At 39.8% G+C, this 6,483-nt stretch overlaps 1 pseudogene; it reads left to right on the top strand.

Annotated features, from left to right (window-relative positions):
* Positions 1-1,462: 1,462 nt before the first annotated feature.
* On the top strand, positions 1,463-1,858 carry LOC114036220 (annotated as a pseudogene).
* Positions 1,859-6,483: the final 4,625 nt, after the last annotated feature.

The raw sequence follows: 6,483 nt of genomic DNA, 5'->3' as shown, positions 1-6,483 counted from the left end.
ACACTCATATTTGTAAATTCTGAAGAAAGAACTCTTGCTTTGTTTATTCGTCTCATATATAATCCTAGGGTACCCTGGAACTCCTAAAATCATAATTCTCAAGCCTTGACTTCCTATTAACAGTGAGCCAGTAGATACAAATGTCAAAGACCTGACATTTTCTAAGATCGCAAAGTAAAAACAATAACTACAAAAAATTCTTCTCATAAACCTAGGGCACAGTCTCCTGTAAAATATACACAGCATTAGTAGGAAGAATGGGAACAAAGTTAGAATTTGATGTAATGAGGCACATATACAGGGAACCCATGTGGCCTGGGCACCTCATATTTAGTACTGTAAGACTTCAATGTCCTTTATCTACCCAAGGAATTCCCATGCTGCTCCCTCTTGGTGCAGCATCTATGTTGAGCAGTTTACTCAACTGGGCTCCTGCTCTTCTTTTAGGATTTGCTCCTACCTACTGGAGCTAATTCTCACCTGTGGTCTCTCTTTTCTGCTATCGAGGTCTCTCTCCATGAAACTGCTCCCAGACTCAAGTTCTCTGCCTCTCTCTGTCTGCAAGAATATGTGCCTCTGCTCCCTGGTGCATGTAGTATATTCTACTAGGTGGCTGGGTAGCTCTGATTAAAAAGTGACATTGTAGATGGAGGGGATAGCAAAAAGAAAAAAAATCCCCTCTCCCTTGCAAAGGCACAGGGGTGGCACTCCACAAAGCTTGACCCCTGCCTGGACTGCCTCAAAGACAGCGGGTTCAAATTTTAAAGGCTGTCAGAAGCATGGTCAATCTTTGTCCAGCCAGTGGTGTTGCATCTTCCAACTCAATCAGGGGGAAATGCTTCATACTTTGGAATAAGTGTTAATACATCTTCACACTTTGTTAACACAATACTTCATTATCTCTTTTATCTTTCCCTTGCTTTCAGTGATTATGTCAACTGGCAGGGGGAAATTAGGTTAGTCAGAAACCAATTACCCCCCTTATTAAAAAATAAAGCAACACCCTCCCCAACCAAAACAAATTGCTGTGGATTTTAGAATAAATGTTTCAGAAAAACAGCAGTCAAGAATTAGTTGAAATGACAATATGAATCACTCATAAATCAAAAGCCTCATTCACAAGATGTTCACATTCTCTTTCCAAACTGTGGTTCAGAGAAGTCGATTATGCCACTTTGGAAGAAAAGTAATAGGGTGGGGATAAGGATGAGTAGGCTAAAGTGAGAGTACCAAAATCCCTTTATACTTAAAGCCAAAGATCTATTTAAAGTCCTATTTCTACTTAAAATTCTTAGACAGTGAAATTATTTAAAGGACTATGGTAGCTGGTGTAACTGAAGGCTGTCATCGAAGAACAGCAAAAATGAAGCAATAAGCTCTTTTCCCGTCGCCGCTGAGTTGAGGGAGAAGCAGAAGCTCCCCAGTGTTTTCAAAATTTAGCTTCACCCATGAACCGCCTGCCATGGCCGAGGAAGGCATTGCTGCTGGAGCTGTAATGGATGTCAACACCACTCTCCGAGACGTGCTGAAGACCGCACTCATCCACGATGGCCTAGCTCGTGGAATTTGTGAAGCTGCCAAAGCCTTGGACAAACGCCAAGCCCATCTTAGTGTTCTTGCTTCCAACTGTGATGAACCTATGTATGTAAAGTTGGTTGAGGCCCTGTGTGCTGAGCACCAAATCAACTTGATCAAGGTTGATGACAACAAGAAGCTGGGCGAATGGGTAGGCCTCTGTAAAACTGACAGAGAGGGAAAGCCCCATAAAGTGGCTGGCTGCAGTTGCATTGTTAAGGACTATGGCAAAGAATCTCAGGCCAAAGATGTCATCGAAGAATACTTTAAATGCAAAAAATGAATAAAATAAAAGTCTTGTTCTGATTTGGAAAAAAAAAAAGAAGCAATAAGTAGGGCTCGGTTCTTGCTGGTCTACAAATAAGCCATCTAAATGAAAAGAAAGCCAGGAAAATCAGAAAACTTTTCTTTTTGTTGTTAGACTTTAAATACAGTGTGGAGGAAATTCTGTGGATTAAGATGTCAAAGTAATGACTTCCTATGGATAGTAAATTTGTCATTTGGAATTTAACATGCACATTCAACACTGCATAAACAACATCAAACAGTTTATCTTCTTATTACAGCACACTTTTTTCTCAAAAATGCAGATTCACCAATAATTTTGCTAGGAATATGCTAAATACAGATGACTACCTTAAAAAAAAAATTGATACCCTTTAAACTGTCCTCTGCCTCAGTGCCTTCTTCTGAGTCCGCAAAATTGAAACTCTCTGTTGCTTACATTCTTTATTGGTTCTACAATAATTCGAAACCCAGACAATTAAAAAAAGAATAATTGTTTTCTTTCTTCATTGCTGCTTTGGAATAAAACTTCATTTTCAAAGCAGAGACTTGATAAAATTGAATCGCAGGAGTTCTCAGAGGTCATGTAGTCCAACCCTTCCCCAAAGCACATCTACAACATTCCCGACAAATGTCATTCAGCCTCCCCTTGGTGACCTCCAGTGACAAAGGTCTCACTGCCTCTCTAGACAATCTATCACATGTTTGGACAGCTCTAATTATTAGTGAAACAACTCCCTCTCCTTCCACGCACATATGAGTGACATTCACGGACAGTGTTTCTTCACTAGGGATGTGGCTTCAGGTGTTATATTTATGCCAACCACCAGGGGCCAAGTGGAGCTTGAGTTACACCAGCTCACTCAAACTGAGCATGTGCAGAAAGAAGTATCTGTACCACCACTCCCACCTGCTAGCTATGTCCAAAAGCTATTTGAGAAGGGGAATGTCAACCAACACTTGCAGTTTCCAAGACCAAAGGTGTAAAAATGATAAGCTAAAAGTTCACCACCATCAGTCCATACCATCTTCATATGGTGTTGGTGATGGTCACTGATTCTGACTCCTGGCCACCTGCCACAAGAATCTAGCAGCTCAAATTGTTAGGCAAACCCTGGGGGGTGGGGAACCCTAGGACTTATATTAACAGGATCTTCACTGTATCCCCTGCATTTAGAGGTCAGGAAAAAAGTAAATGCACTCAATGTTGATGCAGGTAAGAATGAGGACTGGGCCCCATTCTGGGAACAAATAATTTATATAATACTTGAGAGTTTGCAAAGTTCTTTAGGTGTTATTTTATTTGATCAACACAACTCTATGAGATTGATGATAATATCCCCATTTTACAGATCAGAAAACTGAGACTCAAAGAGTACAAGGTAGCTAGGTGGTGCAATGGAGTCAAGAGTTCAAATCCCACCTCAGAAACTTAGCAGAGGTAACCCTGGGCAAGTCATTTAACCTGTCTGCCTCAATTTTCTCAACTGTAAAATGGGGATCATAATAGCATCTACTTCTCAGAGGTTTTTTGAGGATCAAATGACATCATATTTGCCAAGTTCTTGGCACATAGTAGGTACCTAATAAATGTTTATTACTTTCTCTCCCCCTTAAGTGACTTGCACAGGGTCAAGCAGCTAGTGTCTGAGGCAGGATTTGAACTCAGGTCTTCCTGATTCCTGCACTCTATCCAGCAGGGGCAAGGAAATAAAATCTTAACAGCCAGCCAATAACTCTCCCCACCACCATCCAGGAAGGCACAGCAGCAGATAACAATGGCAAAATGGCAGCAGCAAGGTAAGCTCTAAGACTAGGCTAAGGGAGCTGCAACAAATAAAGAAGTAGTAAAACATCACTGGTTTCTAGGGGCCACAAGTCACACAAAGTATTCTAGACATGACTCAAGCCTTCCTCACCAAGAAGTATTAGCTGTCTGGAGGATAGCAGACATGATGGGACGTTTCATTCTTTTGGGAGATGGTGCTGAGAATTATTCTATTGCATGATTTTTGTCTTGATATCTATTTACCCTGTAATTCTGTCTCAATTAAATATTTTCTTACTGGATTTGTGGCTCCTGCCTGGTTTGTTGATAGAAAATTCATTGGATGGGACATAAGTACCCAGAACACTCAAACAATGAACCTGGAGTGCCAAGGGGTTCCAAAGGTGAAGGGGACCTATGTTTCATATATCTAAAGCATTCCCCTGATCTCCTGTGTGGTAATCCTGTCAAAAAAGGAATTAACTTTATCATGACCTGTCCTTGAGAAAGTTACGCTTGACTCTTTCTGACCACCATTTTCTTTTCTAGATGCCCACTAACCATCCATTTGATTGCAGTCAAGTTCACTGGGCTACCATAAACAAACTACTCTTTTCTCCTTTTTTGAAAAGAGGAATATTTGCCTGTCTTTATTTCCCATTCACCACAATCTTTAAAGGATCACTGAAAATGGCTCCAAAATGATAGCTACTAGCTAGCTCTTTCAGTACCCTGGGATATAATCTGAGACTGATGAGATGAACTCATCAAGGGCAACCAAATGCTCTCTTATCTTGGATTTCAACCCCAAATGGACAATTTTGTTCTGTCTTTTCCAGAACAAAGATTATGTATTCTCCTTTAGTAAAGGAGACAGAAAAAAAAAATAAGAATTAAGCAACTCCACATTTCTCCATTATCCACAATTATCAACATTCTCTTCCTTGATTCAGAAAGCCCCAAGGTGATAAGAAATCCCTAGAATGGTTGAAAGTCCACAGGTAGGATCTAGAAAAGGATGGTGATCAGCAGTGATCAGTTCAGTACACCAGCACTCAAATAGGGACAGCCCTGGAGTTCCAAGGTCCCTGGCACTCTCTACTGAAACACTATATGTGTCCCTGAAGATCCAGCACTCTGATCCTCAAAGATTCAGGTAGGGCCTAAGCCCAGAATGCAAAAATTAGAACAAGAACCCAGGTGTTCCAGGTCAAGATCAAGGAGGGCCAGTCACACCACCTAAAAGTACAGCAGGGAACAGATTCTTGCCCTGAGACAAAGCCTTAATTTAAGACCTAATCAGTCAATAAACATTTCTTTTTTTATTAATTTATTTTGAATTATCAACAATCACTTCCATAAGCTTTTGAGTTTTAAATTTTTCTCCCCCTCCCTCCACACCTCTCTCTCCTCGATGGCACACAATCTGATATAGGCTATACATATACATTACTATTAAACATATTTTCACATTAGTCATGTTGTAAGGAAGAATCAGAACCAATAGGAAGAACCACCAGAAAGAGGAAACAAAACACAACAAAAGAAAAAAAATAGCAAATAATACGCTTCCATCTGCATTCAAACTCCATAGTTCTTTCTTTGGAAGTGGATAGCATTTTCCATCATGAGGCCTTTGGAGATGTCTTAGATCCTTGCATTGCTGAGAAGGGTTAAGCCTAACAATATTAGTCATCACACAGCATGGCTGTTATTGTGTACAACGTTCTCCTGGTTCTGCTCACTTCACTCAGCATCAGACCATACAAGTCTTTCCAAGTTTTTCTGAAGTCAGCCTGTTTATCATTTCTTATAGCACAATAGTATTCCATTACATTCATATACCACAACTTGTTCAGTCATTCCCCAATTGATGGGCATCCCCTCAATTTCCAATTCTTTGCCACCACAGAAAAAGCTGCTATAAATATTTTTGTACATGTGGGTCCTTTTCCCTTTTGTATGATCTCTTTGGGATATAACCCTAGAAGTGCTATTGCTGGGTCAAAGGGTATGCACAGTTTTATAGCTCTTTGGGCATAGTTCCAAATTGCTCTCCAAAATGGTTGGATCATTTCACAACTCCACCAGCAATGCATTAGTGTTCCAATTTTCCCACATCTTCTCTGATATTTATCATTTTACTGTTTTGTCATGTTGGCCAATCTGATAGGTATGATGTGGTACCTCAGAGTTGTTTTGATTTGCATTTCTCTAATCAATAGTGATTTGGAGCATTTTTTCATATGACTATAGATGGCTTTAATTTCTTCATCTGAGAACTGCCTGTTCATATCCTTTGACCATTCAATAAACATTTCTTAAGCACCTACTATGTGTCAGGCACTGTGTTAAGAACTGAGGATATAAAAAAAAGTGAAGGCATCAATATAGTCCATATGATTGGAGATGTTAAATCGTGATAGTTCATAGTAGCTCTCCTTATGTAAACTAATGAAAATGAACAGATGCAACACCAAGAATATTAGGTCCAGCACAGTCACCTTATTATCATCATGGCTCAACAGCTATTGAAGTAAAAAAGTCCTTGGCCTAGCCTTACTTTAAGGCCCTTCCCAAACCTTCTCCCACCCTAAATTTAAAGCCCTTTTTCTCACTGCAGACTTACAGGACCGGAAGAAATAGAAGTTTATGGAGCATTATCTAGAATGGGGCTTGACAACTTTATTTCAGTTACTAAGTGAATCAACAAATATTTATTTAGTTTTTATTATGTGCCAGGCATTGTACTAAGCACTGGCAAAGAGACAGTTGATGCTCTCAAGAAACCCACAGTCTAATAGAGGAGACAACATAAAAATAACAATATGCATATAAGATGTGTGCAGTATAAA

Source organism: Vombatus ursinus, unplaced genomic scaffold (genome assembly GCF_900497805.2).
Source record: "Vombatus ursinus unplaced genomic scaffold, bare-nosed wombat genome assembly UNPS02009770.1, whole genome shotgun sequence".
Lineage (NCBI taxonomy): Eukaryota > Metazoa > Chordata > Mammalia > Diprotodontia > Vombatidae > Vombatus > Vombatus ursinus.
The sequence above is the reverse complement of the archived record's forward strand: the minus strand, read 5'-3'. Positions and strand labels throughout refer to the sequence as shown.